This window comes from Cryptomeria japonica, chromosome 10, assembly GCF_030272615.1.
Source record: "Cryptomeria japonica chromosome 10, Sugi_1.0, whole genome shotgun sequence".
Classification (NCBI taxonomy): domain Eukaryota; kingdom Viridiplantae; phylum Streptophyta; class Pinopsida; order Cupressales; family Cupressaceae; genus Cryptomeria; species Cryptomeria japonica.
This window is the reverse complement of record NC_081414.1, coordinates 336885265-336900852: the sequence shown is the minus strand read 5'-3', so window position 1 is coordinate 336900852 and position 15588 is coordinate 336885265.

The window sequence follows — 15588 nt, the reverse complement described above, 5'->3', positions numbered from 1 at the left end:
TAATGTGAAAGATGAGGTCATCTGATACATACTTTCTCAAAGTTCCAAGAGCCATAAAATTTTTTGTGAGGCATTCTATTTAAGAATTTGGATCAGATTTAGGATTCATTGTTGCTACCATTGTTCCATTTATGTAATGAGTTAGTCCTTTTCCCATTAACTTACTCCATGCTTTAATTTTCCATGATGCATAGTTATGTGGAGTTAGAAGTGGAAGTTTAGGAGAACCCATAAAATAAAAATGAAAGAGCACAAGATAGAGAAAGGCACAATCACACAAGACACCCCCCCCCCCCCCCCCCAATTCACTCAATCAAAGAACCCCCCTCAAAATGATGATTTGGTACTTTATACGTGTGTATAATGGGCCATATGCAAACAAGGGAAAAGTGGACTTATGATTTCAATATTACAACTGCCTTAAATAGGCTATATTAGACTCAAACCAATAATGCACAAGACCTTAACTGAGATCCAAGCATGTGCATATGCCAAATGAGGCCAAAAAAGACCAATTTTGAAAGTGATATTTCTACTTAAAATGGTGAAAAACTAGTAGCACCACAAGAAAGCAGATGAAAAATTATGCACTTTAAAAAAAACAACAGTTGAAAAGGAGGTGGTATGAGCCTGAATGAAGCCTAGGAAGTTGTAAAAATGAGGATTGAATGAGTACAATTATGGAAAACTAATATTTCTGAAAAATCTACCCACCAAAATCAATTACTAACCACACCACTATGGGGAGCATGAAAAATTAGCCCAAATGATGTTTTTTTTTTTTTAATTGCACTAAAAAAGGCCTCAAAATGACCAAGTTATGAGCCTTCAAAGTTGGACTAAAAAATCAAAAACTTAAATGGTGAGGGGGTAAAAAAATTTCAAAAAGTATGCTGACATAGTGCTGACATCAATATCTCATGGGCTTAAATGTGAAGGCCATTTGGTCATCACAACCAAAAAATCTCTACCTACATGGTTGTCCATATTGTACAAACAATTGATGTGGTTGTACAGAATTCACTAACGTGGCATGCAGATGTGTTGACATGGCATGTGACTAGGCTGCCACATGGTGATACTAATTGTTGACATGTCTTGCTAATTAAATTACAATTTTATGATGTATCGACCATGTGGTGTTGATTGTGTTGGTCGTACAGTGGCATGGCAACATTGATTGTGTAGGTTGTATGATGACAAGGCATCCATGTGGCACTAACTGGGTGCCTACTTGATTGTATGACTACGAATTGAAGGAACACAAATAGACCAGTGAGAGGGGGGGTGAATCAGTGAAACTTTAAACTTAATTTTTTAACTATAAAATCAATAAAGTCAGAGAGAAAAAATATCAAAGAATGAAATATTGAACACACATGCACATCATACACACATAACACAATGTGTATGAGGAAAAACCACAGTGGGGAAAAACCTCGATGAGAAAAGCTGCTAGAGACTACTGCTCTAATTTAGCCTTACAAATAAAGGTATGGTTACAAGTTTATGGGCACCAACCCCTAATCTATATGAGCACCAACTCAAAGGAGCACCAACCCCTAACTTTATGAGCACCAACTCAAAGGAGCACCAACCCCTAACTTTATGAGCACCAACTCAAAGGAGCACCAACCCCTAATCCGAGTACCCACTCAGATGACATACAATGAGTAAATATTCAGTTACAGTAAGACACCTTGTTACAAATGAGATTTTGTAACTCACTATTATTCTACACTTTTGTTCAAGGCTCCTGATGCTTGCTTGCAGTGTTATGCCTGCTTTGTTGTTGTGTTATGCTAATGCTCTGAGTTCATTCCTCTACAACCCCTCTTCAACTCTCAGCCCTATTAATATCTTGTTATGTATCTTTTCTTCACTTGTTTTCTTTTCTACCTCTCATGCACCCTACTGCACTATATCATCTTATTTTGAGTGTCTTCTTCACCTCTTTACTCCACCTTCTTTACCTCTTTACTCTGCTAGTATTACATGCAAAAAATATAAGTTCACTCTTTTGCATCAGTCTCTTCAATTTTTTTCTCTATGACTCTTTCTATGTGTCCCCCCTTTTTGCTTTACCTCTCTGCTTTTCTACTCACATCAAACTTGCCTCTTAAACTCTCCTCTGCAATTATTACAATCTGCAACACCTTTCACTTGATTTTTCATAGAAGTGCTTCTGATAACCCTTCTTGGTCCTTTATTGTCTCCACTCTACTTTGTTTCTTAGTTGTATTTCATCTCCTCTTCAACCCTGATCATTCTGTATGCAATCTCTTTCAGTGTTGTCTACTTGCTCACACTGTGTTATGCTGACATTTTGAGTTTTCTCCTCTGCACCTTCTCTTTTTTCTGTATGTGCTTTATATTCTCATTGTGTCTACCTTCTTCACTTCTTTCTCACTGCTACACCTCACGTATAGTACATGTGTTCTGCTCAAGGAATGAGTTCACTCTTCTACACCCCCTTTTCAACTCTCTACACAACAATATTGCTTCTAACTATTTGATAATCTTTCACGTACTAAAGATTTCCTATGTTATGCACTTGCTCATCATTGTGTAATGCAGGCGTTCTAGGTTTGGGATGTGGATAGTTTGGCTCCAAAACGACTGATGAACATTTGTGTTATACACATAGCCGAAAAATAAAAGGAACAACTAGTTTTGTCGAGCGTGACTGAGATCTGTATTTTTCGACTTACCCTCATGTTATGTGAAAAGCGTGGTGTTTTTTGAGCCAGATTAGCTACAACCTTGGGTTTGCTTCTCTACCTGTTTGTTTTAGTTTTGTGTTCTGTATCCTCTCATTTTTTCTTATCTTTTTCAGTCCCCTACACTCCTACAACTCACATTCATTCATTCACCAACTACCCATATCCACTCACTTCACTTGGTGGTCATCTACGTACTCCAAAGGTTTTCCCTCTGAAAAGGAAATTCAAAAATCTACTCTAGCCCCTAAATGATCTATCTTGTCTCATCTTTAGTCTAGCAACAATCCATATTAAATGCCACCTTCCTTCTTTACCCAATAACCTCTGCAATATGATTTTTCCTTGTACACAACCTCCATTTTGGAAATAGACTTTCAATTGCCCTTTATTTAGCATTTTCTCCCTTTTTTATTCACTAGTCAATTTGAATTCCTCCTTTGACACACATGCTCCTCACAGCTTCATAGACTAGTCAACAAGGGTTCTTGTCCACGTAACCCTCATATCTCATTCAACAACATGATGGATGGTGGGACCCATCAATATGTATTTGCACTCACAAATGTTCTGTGTATAGAAGGCACCCATGGTGGACTCGTGGGCAAAGTGATAAGATGGAGTATCTAACATCTCGACTAACACAACGTGTTATGCAATCCCTATAATAGTCGTGTGACCAACACAGTGTATTATGCTATACTACAACTTTTTTTTTGAGTCAAGCCTATTTGCCCAATGCCTTGACAACCCTATGGCCTTTGTCTTCTCTGTCCAATTACAAGTTCCAATAGAAAACTCCAATAATCTTCTTTGTCTTCTATGTGGCCTTTGACTAAATGTAAACTCCATGCTTGTTCAACTTGCTCAACCACATTGAAATCTGATTAATTCTACCAACATGAGATAGTACCATCTCTATCATGTTGATATTCACTTTGGCACACTCACACTCAATGCATCTCTATGTAGTGCAGCATCTCAACTCTGCTCAACTCTGCCAATATGAGATAACATCATTTCTATCATGTTGATCTTGACTCTGGGACATTCACACTCAATGCAGCGTCTCAACTATTGACATCAATGACAATCTAATACCAACATTAATGTGGTTGTCAAGTCAGGTCATCTATATGATCACTTGGAAGATGATTTGGTGCCAACTAGGCATTGAGTTAGCGATGATGTCAAATCTAATCTTATAGGGTTGGAAAATTAAAATGAGCCATGTGTTGTAGGTTTTTGTACCTGTGACCACTAGTTGTCTGCCATGTGGTGGGCACAGGTTGAGTTGTCACTAGAAGATGTCATCGTTGTTGGTAGTGGTGTTGTCGATGGTGGTGGAGACCATGGTCGAAGAGGCGGAGAGACTGGCAAAGCTCATGACCAAAGCATGTGGAATGACGTTAGAGGAAGCAATTGGGTGTAGCACAAGCAATGAGTAGTGAGGCTGGGGAAACCATAGTTGTCATAAAATGTAGCAACAACTGCAGGTAATATCACCTCATACCCCCCCCCCCCCCCCCACAAATAATATTTTTTATTTTTTAACTTTTTCAACAACAAAATAAAAACTGCAAAAAAATTTAAATTTTTTTTTGAAAAAATCATATCATCAGATAGGTATTGACCGTATGATCTACTTGGCTAATTTTTTTTTGCCTAATTTGCAAATTTTATAGAAATGGCCTCCTAGATGCAGCAGGGTGCTTGGATTTGGCATAGCATGCTCCAAAAATTTGTTGCTCCTTAGATCTGAAAATAAGTGAATCTACAAATATACCAAGATCTCTCCAAAAAGACTATGCAATGGCACCCCAATGACTCTAATACCATGTAAGAATTTGCCTACAAAAACCCAAGATCTGATTGCCAATGAATACCACAAAAGAAAGAGAGAACAAGATAAACAATCTAACAAACTATATTCTCGTCAAGGTGCAAAAATTGATCAATGATACAATGTACATGAGCATTCTTATAAAGGCAAGGCCATAGGGAAATAAGATTACACAATCATGACATGTGGCCCAACGATATACAAGAGTAGGTAGGAGAAATAATAGATTATTCCACTAAAGGTGTCAAGATAACACCACCAAAGGTGGAATTTATCCTACAACCATATTCCCTAGATATGCAATTCCCTAAGTGTCTCATATGAAAATTACTATGAGATATATTATCCTAGTTTGACTTAAGTAAATTGTAATTATATGAGACATAAATTACACCAACACATTTTAATGTATTGCATAATAAGGGTTTCAATGATGTTTCCTACTTTCACTTCATTTCTCAAAACTTTCATACATGTTTCATGTTGTTATGTGATGATATTTTTAAAGATGTTTATTAAATGCTTGGATCTTATTAAAGATTTTAATTGGATATTTCAAGTTTCACCTTTGATAATCCTCCTAGGGATGATGTTAAGATGAATAATGGTTATACTTCTCCTAGAATGTCCTTTAATCACAAGGAAATAGTTAATGCTCCTATCAATGATCTCTATAATAGAAATGTAGCATTGAAGGGTAATGATGAATCCTCTTCTCATGAGGTTAATGCAATGTCCTGAATTGTACTCCCTTACAATTTAGTCAGTATTTGGGGCCCTCACCTTAGTGTTTGTACTCTAATGCTTAACTGAGACCTAATTATGCTTACATCATGCAAATATGACCTTGTTTTCACTTTATGCATCACATGGCCCCTTTGTTTCGGCCTTAAAATGGGGTAGGACCAAGGCGTGGTGCCTTGGTCCTCATTGGGACCATGGCACCATGCCTTGGTCCTCCCTATTTGAGCCCCTCGTTGAACCCCTTGTGCATTTCAAAATCTGAGCGAAAAACCTAGCCCCATGTTGGCCTATGTCAGAAAATTAGCATGTTTTTCGATGGGCAAGTATATATGGAGGCTTTCTCCTCTCATTTGGATATAGAGGATAGATGTGATACAAGGATACAAGAATGAAACTATAATCATCAAGCATTTAAGCATTCAAGCGTTGAAGTATTCATCATCAAGCATTTCTAGAGGTCTTCAAGGTTGCATTCTTCATTCATCAATTGTGGAGAAAAATTACATCGTATGCAAGCATGTGTGTGTGATTAGGGTTTGTCATGTTCGTGCCATTTCATACAAAATATGTGATTACATCAAAGAAGCAAAGCATCATTATCAAACATTGTAGATTTGAGGTATATCTTTCCATTATTTATTTCAATATTTGCAACATTTCGTTCAAGGTTGATTCCTCACACGGGGTTTGACTATTCCCAACCTATTACCCTTTCTTTATGTGTGCAAGAAATAGGCACGAAGTTGCGATCTTCAGAATCAACATCATTTACAGAGACAAATCAATCCCCCTTTGTGCGAAAAGTTCAGAGGACCAAGGCAAATTTTGCCACAGTCTTGACATTTTAGGAGCTCTTTCGAGGATTAGATCTGAATCTACTTATATTTATTAGATCCAGGTGTGTGCCTCAATCCGATGACTGTAACTCACTATTTTTGCATTTTAATCCTCATTTCCAACACTTTACCCCAATTTCAACAATTCAACTTACAAAAGAGGTTAAACAAATTCATCCCTTTAATACAATTAGTATTCAGTCCTAATCCTTGTTGGTTTGTGATTGAATCTATTGGATTCTAACCCTCTTTTGAATGTAATTGGTCCCTAAGTAAAAATGAGTGGTTTTCATCCTTCTTGTGGTGGAAACCCTAATTTTCCATAATTACAATTACTTTGGTAAAAGAGGAATATGTTAAACATACTCTTAATACATCCATCATCTTAGAACCTCATCATTCTCCAAGATATTACCTTAGCCATCAACATGTTTTGAGACAAGATAATGTTATGAATTCCCTTAATTATATGTTACCTGATATGACATTGAGTAGAGATGAAACATTAGATGATGAAAACACTTCTTCCTAACCCAGCAATTTAATGTTTTTAGGAGCCTCTTACCTCTCAAGTGGACATAAATAATAATGTTCATCGTCCAAGGATCTGTCGCCCTTCATCTATTCAGCCCTATGGTACTTCAAAGTATACTTACACAACAAAATTCAATGAGGTTTATGATGAAAGTCCTTCCCCTTCGCATTTGCACATAAATTATAATGTTGCCTCGACATGAGTTCTAAAGAATGATATAGTGGACAAGGTCTTTGATCTACTTTTCCTTTGTTGAATTGTATCTTTTATAAAGATATTATTTGTAACTGCATAGAATTGTTTGTCCTTCGTGAGCATTTTCTCCTAGAGTAGAGGTGTGTATCCTTGATTAAGACCTCTTCCTTACTTAAAAGTGTATGTCTTTTACAAATGATCTATCCAAATGGTGTTGAAAGTGTACAATCCTTCAACAAGAGTCCCCTTTCCTATCAATAAGGAAGGTGTGTATCCTTGGTCTCCTTCCCCTTTCTTAGTGTTGGAGATGTTGCCTTATTAAAGATCTTCTCTTGGAGGTAGATATCTTTAAACAAAGATCTCTTCCTCCCCCTTTTATAGCCATGTATTCTTGAAAAGGATCCCATTACACTTGTTTCAAGATATCTCTTTTACAACTATCTCTTCCTTGCTTAAAGAGTTATATCCTCTTTCCATCTTGGGAATGCATGCATTTTTTCTTAAAGGATATCTCATTGGTAGTGAGGGTGTTTTTTTGGCAATATGTGTCATCATTGATGTCAGCCTGATATTTGACAATATATGTTATATGTTTGGTCCTTTGCTAGTGACAATGGTTGAGGTGTCATTGATGATGTGGTTCCCAATTGGTGACATATGTTAAGGTGTCTTGTGGATATCTCATTGGCAGTGAGGGTGTTTTGTTGGCAATATGTTTTGTCATTGATGTCAGCCTGATATTTGACAATATATGTTTATATGTATGGTCCTTTGCTAGTGACAATGGTTGAGGTGTCATTGATGATGTGGTTCCCAATTGGTGACATGTGTTAAGGTGTCTTGTGGATATGACAATTATGGTTTCCTATTTGCCAACTTGCTTGCTACAGTAATGATGGATTTGTATGGTGTCTACATTGAGATTGGTTGATGGTTCTCTATGGCGGATTATCTATTTGCTTGTTGTTGATGCTCTTGGCCAAGTGTTTTCACTTGGAGGACGACTATGAATAGTATAGAGTATGTCAAATATGTTATTATGTAAATAATTGTTGCAAATTGTGAAGGATCTCAAGAATAGGTTGAGCATATGCTTTGTGATTGATATCCACTATCCTAGTGTTGATATCTAACATACTTTGGTGACATGGTTGACAATATTAATATTTGGATGCTACTCTATAGAGAGAGTTGATGAAGATATATTTGTTCTTATATTACGATGACATTTGTCATATCAGATATGCAATAGTATAGATTAATGTATTGGTAAGAAATCACTGAGGAAGTGTTTGTTGGCAATAGTTTTGTGACTCAATTCTATTAAATTTCCACAATCCATGACAATAGGGAAAATAGTTTTGTGGCTGACATGAGTATTTGTATGTGTGGTTGAGTGGATCATTGAGGATGTAATGATGAGATTGAATTAACTATTTTTTGTCATGGCTAATGTTTATATGTTGTTTTCTTGTTTTTCTTAATTGTTATGAAGAGGTTGATGAGAGAAATAAATGGATATTGGTTGCAAATGGTCTGTGGATGTCTGCCTCCTTGGTGTCTGATGTCTGCACTAAGTTGACTATATTGAGATTATTGATATTGATGGTGGTAATGGTATGTTTACGTTGAGATATTAAGATGAGGATTAGATGCAAGAAGATGATGTATTAGATGAGAAGGTGTTGTTTCCAAGATAGTTTAGTCTCTAAAAGTCTGATGAAGCAAGTTGCTATAAGAAGTATGTATTAATGTGTGCCTAGAAGAATGCTCTGCATTCCTCCATATTTGTACATATGGTCTTGCAGACTTAGATATAATGTTTATGCTCTATGGATATTGCACTCCTATCTTTTCAAGTCCCTTGTTGCAGTTCATCAGGTTAGTAATTGTTGTTGGTTGACAATTTGCTTCTCTGTCAAAAGTGGTTTTGGAAATGCTCTGCATTGATATTTCTAGTGTTTTATCTTGGAGGACATGTTTATAATGTATGTGTTGTATCTTAGTTCAATTATTAGATGGTGTTGTGTTCTATAAGAAATATTCGATATTATGTTTTGTATTTGACTAGGTCTCTGAAACGAAGTGTTTAGTATCAGTTATGATGTGTCAGTGTGATCTTGATATGAAGAAAGAAAGGAAGGATTTGAGAATTTTGTTAAATGTTCATGGAACATCCTAGTGCACTTTGCATAATGCTAGAAGGTCTATTTGATGACACATGGTGATTGGAATTTATGTCTCAAAGTAACTACTTTGGTTCGGCCAACTAGTGTGGTTACTTGGCGTGCGGTGAATCCTTGGATATCTCTACTTGCTTAGATGTTTTTATTACATTGATTTTGGGTCCTACCTTGGCATGTGAGGATCCACATTAAACTTGTTCATCTAGAAGATATGTTTTGGGCTGACTTGTGGCATGTTGTTTGGCGTTTCTACATGTTACCTTGTTGCCAACCTTGGGAGGGTGTTCGATAGTGTGTGAATTATTATCGACTACTTGGAAAGAAGCATTGAGATGTTTTGGGTCCTCTCTATCTTCTGGATTGGACCTTTTTCACCACAATTATGTTTTGGTGGCCGATTTGATAGGACCTATGCTTGTCCTTTGTTCTAGCCAACCTAATTGATGTTTGCAATGAAGAAGATGATATATATAGAAGATCATATTGATGTTCAAGGTGTGTATGCATGTGAGTGAGTGTGAGTGTGTGTGTATATCAATGTGTGTGCAATGCCTACATGATTATATCATTTGTTGAAGTTATTTCTGACAACTAGTGTGTAGTGATTGCTATGGAGTTGGTCACTTGAGATAGAGACTCAAGGATGGCTTCATGTTTGGAGATTATCAAAGGCAATATTGATGAAGGCCTATTTGTTCTTGACTCATATATCCATTGTACCTATCTTTAGAGAAGTGATCTTCAGATTGCAAACTTTTTATCTTGCACTAGGGTTGTGCACTCTAGCCTGCAAGTCCTTTAGGGAGTAATGCAATTCCTTGTCAATGAGCCTAAAACTATATTGTAATCATTTCATACATTGTGAGTTGACTCTCATTGTGGTTTTCCCCTATTTGGATTTTCCACGTAAATCTAGTATTCTCTTGTGATATGGTGTTTCACTATTATATCTTCCATTGTTGTTGATAAGAATAAGGTTAAAGAGTTTTTGGAATAAGTAATAAAGTTTAAGTATTAGGTCCAAACTCATTCACTAGCACCCCCCACCCCCTCTCAATCCTAAGGTATGTTCAACATGTTTATCCTTGATGTGCATCTCTATCTATATGGAGGTATGTTGACATCTTAAGGGGGGGCATGGGATGCCTCCTTGTTGTTTGTATTGGTGCACACTGTAACACCCATTTTGTAGTTGATTTTTTGGATTGTCTTGCAAATAAAGGGCTTTGTTTGGTAATATTTGTGTCAGTGCACCTTGCAAAACCCATTTTACAATTGCGTTTTCAGATTGCCTTACAAATAAAGGGTTTTGTTTGGTAATATTTGTATTGGTGCATGCAGCAACACCCATTTTGTTGTCTAGTTTTTAAATTTTTAAACAAACAAAGGCTTTTGTTTGGTAATCTTTGTGTTGGTGCATGCTGCAACACCCATTTTGTAGTCAATTTTTCAAATTATTTAGCGAATGAAAGGTTTCTCTTTGTGATATTACTTAGTGCGAGGCAACTAACACGCCTTTCTAGCCCTATTCAACTCCCCCTTCTTTAAAATGGATCACACAACATAACGTACCTTGTTGTCTAGTGGAATCCATGATTCTCTCTCTTTCTCCATGGACCCATAACATAACATACCTTGCTAGTTTTTGGATCATGGTTTCTTGTCTCATTAATTGGTGTACGCTCTTGCTCTTGCTATAGGATTTCTTGTGCTCTTGCAATAACGTTTAGAGAGTGATATTAGTGGTGTTGTCATTTTTAATTATTGAGGTCTCTTTAACTAGATGACTTGGAGCCTTTGTTTTTAGCATTGACCCTTTTGTATGTCTTTTGTTTACCTTTTCTTGCCCTTTTGCCCATTGTTTGGCTTTACTTTATTTTTCTTTGTATTTTTATTTTCTTCCTTGTATATGGTTGTGCTAGTTAAGATCCTAAGCTTCAGGGCTTGTTCTCTCAAACTTAGTGATATTGTACCTCTTGTTAAACTCTCTCTCTCTCTCTCTCTCTCTCTCTCTCTCTCTCTCACTCACTCACTCACTTTACCATGAGTATGGACGTAAGTTCATAATTTAGCTAAAGTGGGGGCTAAATTGTAACCCCTTTAAAATTTCACACTCTTTGTGTCCTTGCCTTAGTGTGTCCCATCCTAGCTCTTCCCAAGCCTATTTTTGGCCTCCTTACTAAAAAAACTATTGTCATATGTTAATATGGTCTTTGAAGAAGAAAATTCAATCCGAGTTAGTGACAACTATTGTTAGTGTTTGGCACTTTTTTAAAGAAATATCAGGAAGATAATCTATGTGACATCCTAATATGAAATTTGTTCATGGTATTTGCATCTAATACCTTTAGGTTAGTGGCACCTATTAACATAGTTTGACACTTTTAGGCGCAAATTGTAGACATGTGTTTCTTTCTGATTTCTGTTTCTAAATTTGTTCTCAAAGTTTGCATTTATGTTAAATATTGCCAAATTTATATCTTTGGACCTAATTCTATCATTTTATCTTATCCAATCATATTCAATAATAAACAAGAGAATAATCAATCCATTATGAACAACTCTCCGAGTTTGCATTTGGGCCTATTGATTATTCTTTAATGTATCGTCGATATAAATGTATTTTATTCCTAGTGAGGAAGCTAAGTGATGTAGGAGTGTAGGTTGTTTTATCAAGTGGTGGATACAAGATGGCTAGAGGTTCTATGTTGGTAGCTAAGGGTTTCTAAATTGGAACTTTGTATAAGTTGGATGTATGCATGGTTTATGCAATAGTACTTCTGTGAAGTCCAAAAAAGGGCTTTGGGTTCTTCACCTCACCATCAAATCATGTAGAGAATAAGATTGTAGTATATACATCTAATGGTCATGCTTTTTGGTACCTAAGGGTGCAAATGCTTTGGAGATGAAGCTCTCAACAAAGAAAACAATGTTGTGGCATCAAAGACTTGGCCACATTGGTGAAATGGATCTTAGATCCCTAAAAAAATAATAGCCTTGTTGATAGACTTGATGATTGTAATCTCGAGTTCAATTTTTGTGAACATTATATATATGAAAAATAACACCATGTTGCTTTTCATTTTAGTTCTCATAAATATTATGGGGTTTTAGACTATATTCATTATGATGTGTGGTAATGTTATTGTTCCTTCATTATCTAGATCTGTGTACTTTTTTTTTCATAGATGTTTATAATAGAAGGACATTTTTGTATTTCCTCGAAAGTAACTTTGAAGTTTTCAGTCAGTTTAAGGAATTCAAATCCATGGTTGAAAATCAAACTAGTAGGAAAATTAAGTGTTTGAGGACCGATAATGGTGGCGAGTTTTGTTCCACAAAATTTGACAGGCTTTATAAGGACCATAATATTAAGAGATATAAGACAATTCCATACACCCTACATCAAAATGGAGTTGTGATGAAGGTGCATTCTAGAGATTTTTATATTATTATGTAGGTAGGAATTTGTTTGTTTATAACCTCCCAATAATCTCATATTGATCCAAATCCATTTGTTTTTAGCATAAGTCTAAGAGGTTAAGAGTAATTTTAGGAGTAGTTTTTATTTATCTCAGATAAGGGAAGATTTTCAACGAGGCTATTTTGGCTTGAGATTGTATAAATAAAGGCTTGTATTCAATATTTGAATAAGGAGAGTTTCCGTGTAACTAAAACAATTTGATTAAACTCCCATTTAATAACCTTATTGATTAGTTTCTTATATTACTACATAATATGTTGATATTGTTGCATTAGTTTCTCAAAGTCTGTATGGTAGTGTTGTACATGTGCATCAAGTTGCAGTGAGGATGAACTTAATGTCAATACAAAGGACTAGGAGTATGATGAGTGGTGTTGGCCTTGAATAGTTCTAGGTTGAAGAGGTAGCCATCATATGCTAATTAATTAATACATCTCATACTTCAACACTTGTTGAAAAGACCCCTATGGAAGCATGGTTTGGTAAGAATCCCTTGATGAGATATTTAAGAGTCTTTGGTTGTGAGGCATATACTCATGTGCCTAGCGAGAAAATATCAAAATTGGATAACGAGGTGGTTAAATGCATCTTCATCTACTACGATGTTAGTGTGAAAGGTTACAAGCTTTGGGATCCAATTATAAATTAGGTTCTCTATAGTAGAAGTGTGATATTTCATGAGATAAAACCTTTTAGTGTTGATTTGCAGCCAGAGAAAGAAGAGAAACAAAAGGAGATAGTTCAAATTCCACCCAGTCTAAAGAAGGATGAATTACATACTCCTAATGGACCCATTGATGAGGAGAGTTCTAGGAGCTTTGAGAGTTATAAAGAGGAACAAGATCCTCAACCTTAGCCTTTGAGGAGGTCTACATGTGTTAGGTGACAATAGAAAAGGTTTGAATATTCCTTATTGGATTCCAATTGCATATTTACTTTAATTGCTAGCACTGATTATCTTAAGACAATTAGAGAGGATATGGGTATGAAAGATACATATTTCTAGATGGAAACCATTAATAAAAAGATGAATGCATTGAAGAGGAATGCTACATGGGATCTTATACATTTATCTGAAGGACAAGAACCTATTGGTTGTAAATGTGTGTTCAAGAAGAAATTGAGTCTTGATGGGAGTATTAAGAAACATAAAGCATGATTGGTCGCTAAGGGATATTTCCAAGTGGAGGGAATTGACTATGGGGAGATGTTCTCTCCTATTGCAAAGCTAACATCCATTTGGTTTCTATTATCACTTGCAACAACTTATTATTTGGAAGTTGGACAAATGGATGTAAAGAAAACATTCATTCATGGTGATTTGGAGTAAGAAATCTATATGTCAAAACCAAAGCATTTCATTGAAAAAAGGTAAAAGAAACTTGTTTATAAGTTGAAGAAATCTTTGTATGGTTTAAAATAGTCTCCTAGAACATGGTACCAAAAGTTAGACGCCTAAGTGTTGTCCTTGGGATTTTTGATATCCAAATTTGACCATTGTGTTTATTACAAATCTAAAAAATGGTCACATTCTCATTATTGTCTTGTATGTGGATGAAATGTTATTCATTGGGATAGTAAAAGAATGATTCAAAATTGATGTTTCGGTTGTCAAGATAGTTTGAGATGAAAGATCAAGGTGTAGCGAGGTATATTCTAGGGATGAAAATAAAAAGAGATCGAGCTAATAGAAAACTTTGGATTAGTCGAAGCAAGTATGTGAACTTTGTGTTGGAGAGATTCAACATGACAACTTGTAGGTAGTTGGGTGTTCTCGTGTTATAGGAGATGAAACTTTATGTGGAGGATTGTCTAAACTCTCCCATTGAGATGGAGGACACAACTAGAGTTCCTCATGAGAGCGTTGTTAGCAACTTGATGTATGCTATGGTTTATACAATGCCAAACATTGCCCAAGAAATGGGAGTCCTTAGTCAATTTATGGCTGATCCCAAAAGGGTGCATTGGGATGTAGTGAAGAGAGTGTTCAGGTATTCGGAAGGTACTTTCAAGTATTCCTTATGTTTTCATAGTAATCCTATTAGACCTCAACATTCTGTGGGTATCCGTAGATATTTTGATTTGGTTTGAGCAGACGCTATTGACAATAGAAGATCCACCAATGCATATGTGTTCACTATATTTGGTGGTTCTATAAGTTAGATGAGTAAGCAACAAACTATAGTCAGTTTGTCCACTATAAAAGCAACATACATGACAACTAATCATGCTTACAAATAAGCCATTTGGCTTAAGAGATTGTGCTTGAACATTGGTTTTGATGCATGACATACTACTATATATTGTGATAGCCAGAGTGCCATTTTCTTGGCAAAGAATCTTACTTCCCATTCTAAAACAAAAGCACATTGACGTACAATTTTATTATGTTTGTGACATGGTGGAAGGTGTAAAGGTGAAGTTAGAAAAAAAGTTGACACTTGGTGAATGTTGCTGATGCACCGATGAAGCTAGTGAACACTGAAAAGTTTAGATTGAATGTTGGTTCAATGGGCCTTGGGGCCTGAGCAGAGATGGAGTGTGACTCTTTGTAGGTTATCGACAAGTGGGAAAGTGCTAGGATCAAGGTATATAAACCTTTGAGAGTCCTAGCATGTTTAATTATTCCTCTATTTAATCTCATTGTGCATATTTTATTTTTTATATCTTAAGAGTTAAGTTTTCTATAGTTGCATATCACTTTGCGAGACTTGCCAAAGAGATGCCTTCTCACATGTAAAGTGAAGAGAAAAAATTGTGACACTTGTCAAATGGGTGCTCATTCTAGGCAAATGGAATTGTAAAATCCTTGGGAGAAGCACCTAGATGCCATGTGGCATGATTGTGTGGAGTTAACTCTTGATTATTGTAATACAATTGATTTGTGCTTTGGTGTGTGGGTTTTTTCCCAAAAGAGTTTTCCCATGTAAAACTATGTGTTAAAGTTTTATGTGTTTATGTGTTTTGAAGCTATCTTGCCTTTGAACATCTTAATCTATAACTGTTTATCGGTTTGAAAGAAATTTTTGCATTCACTTTCTTGTG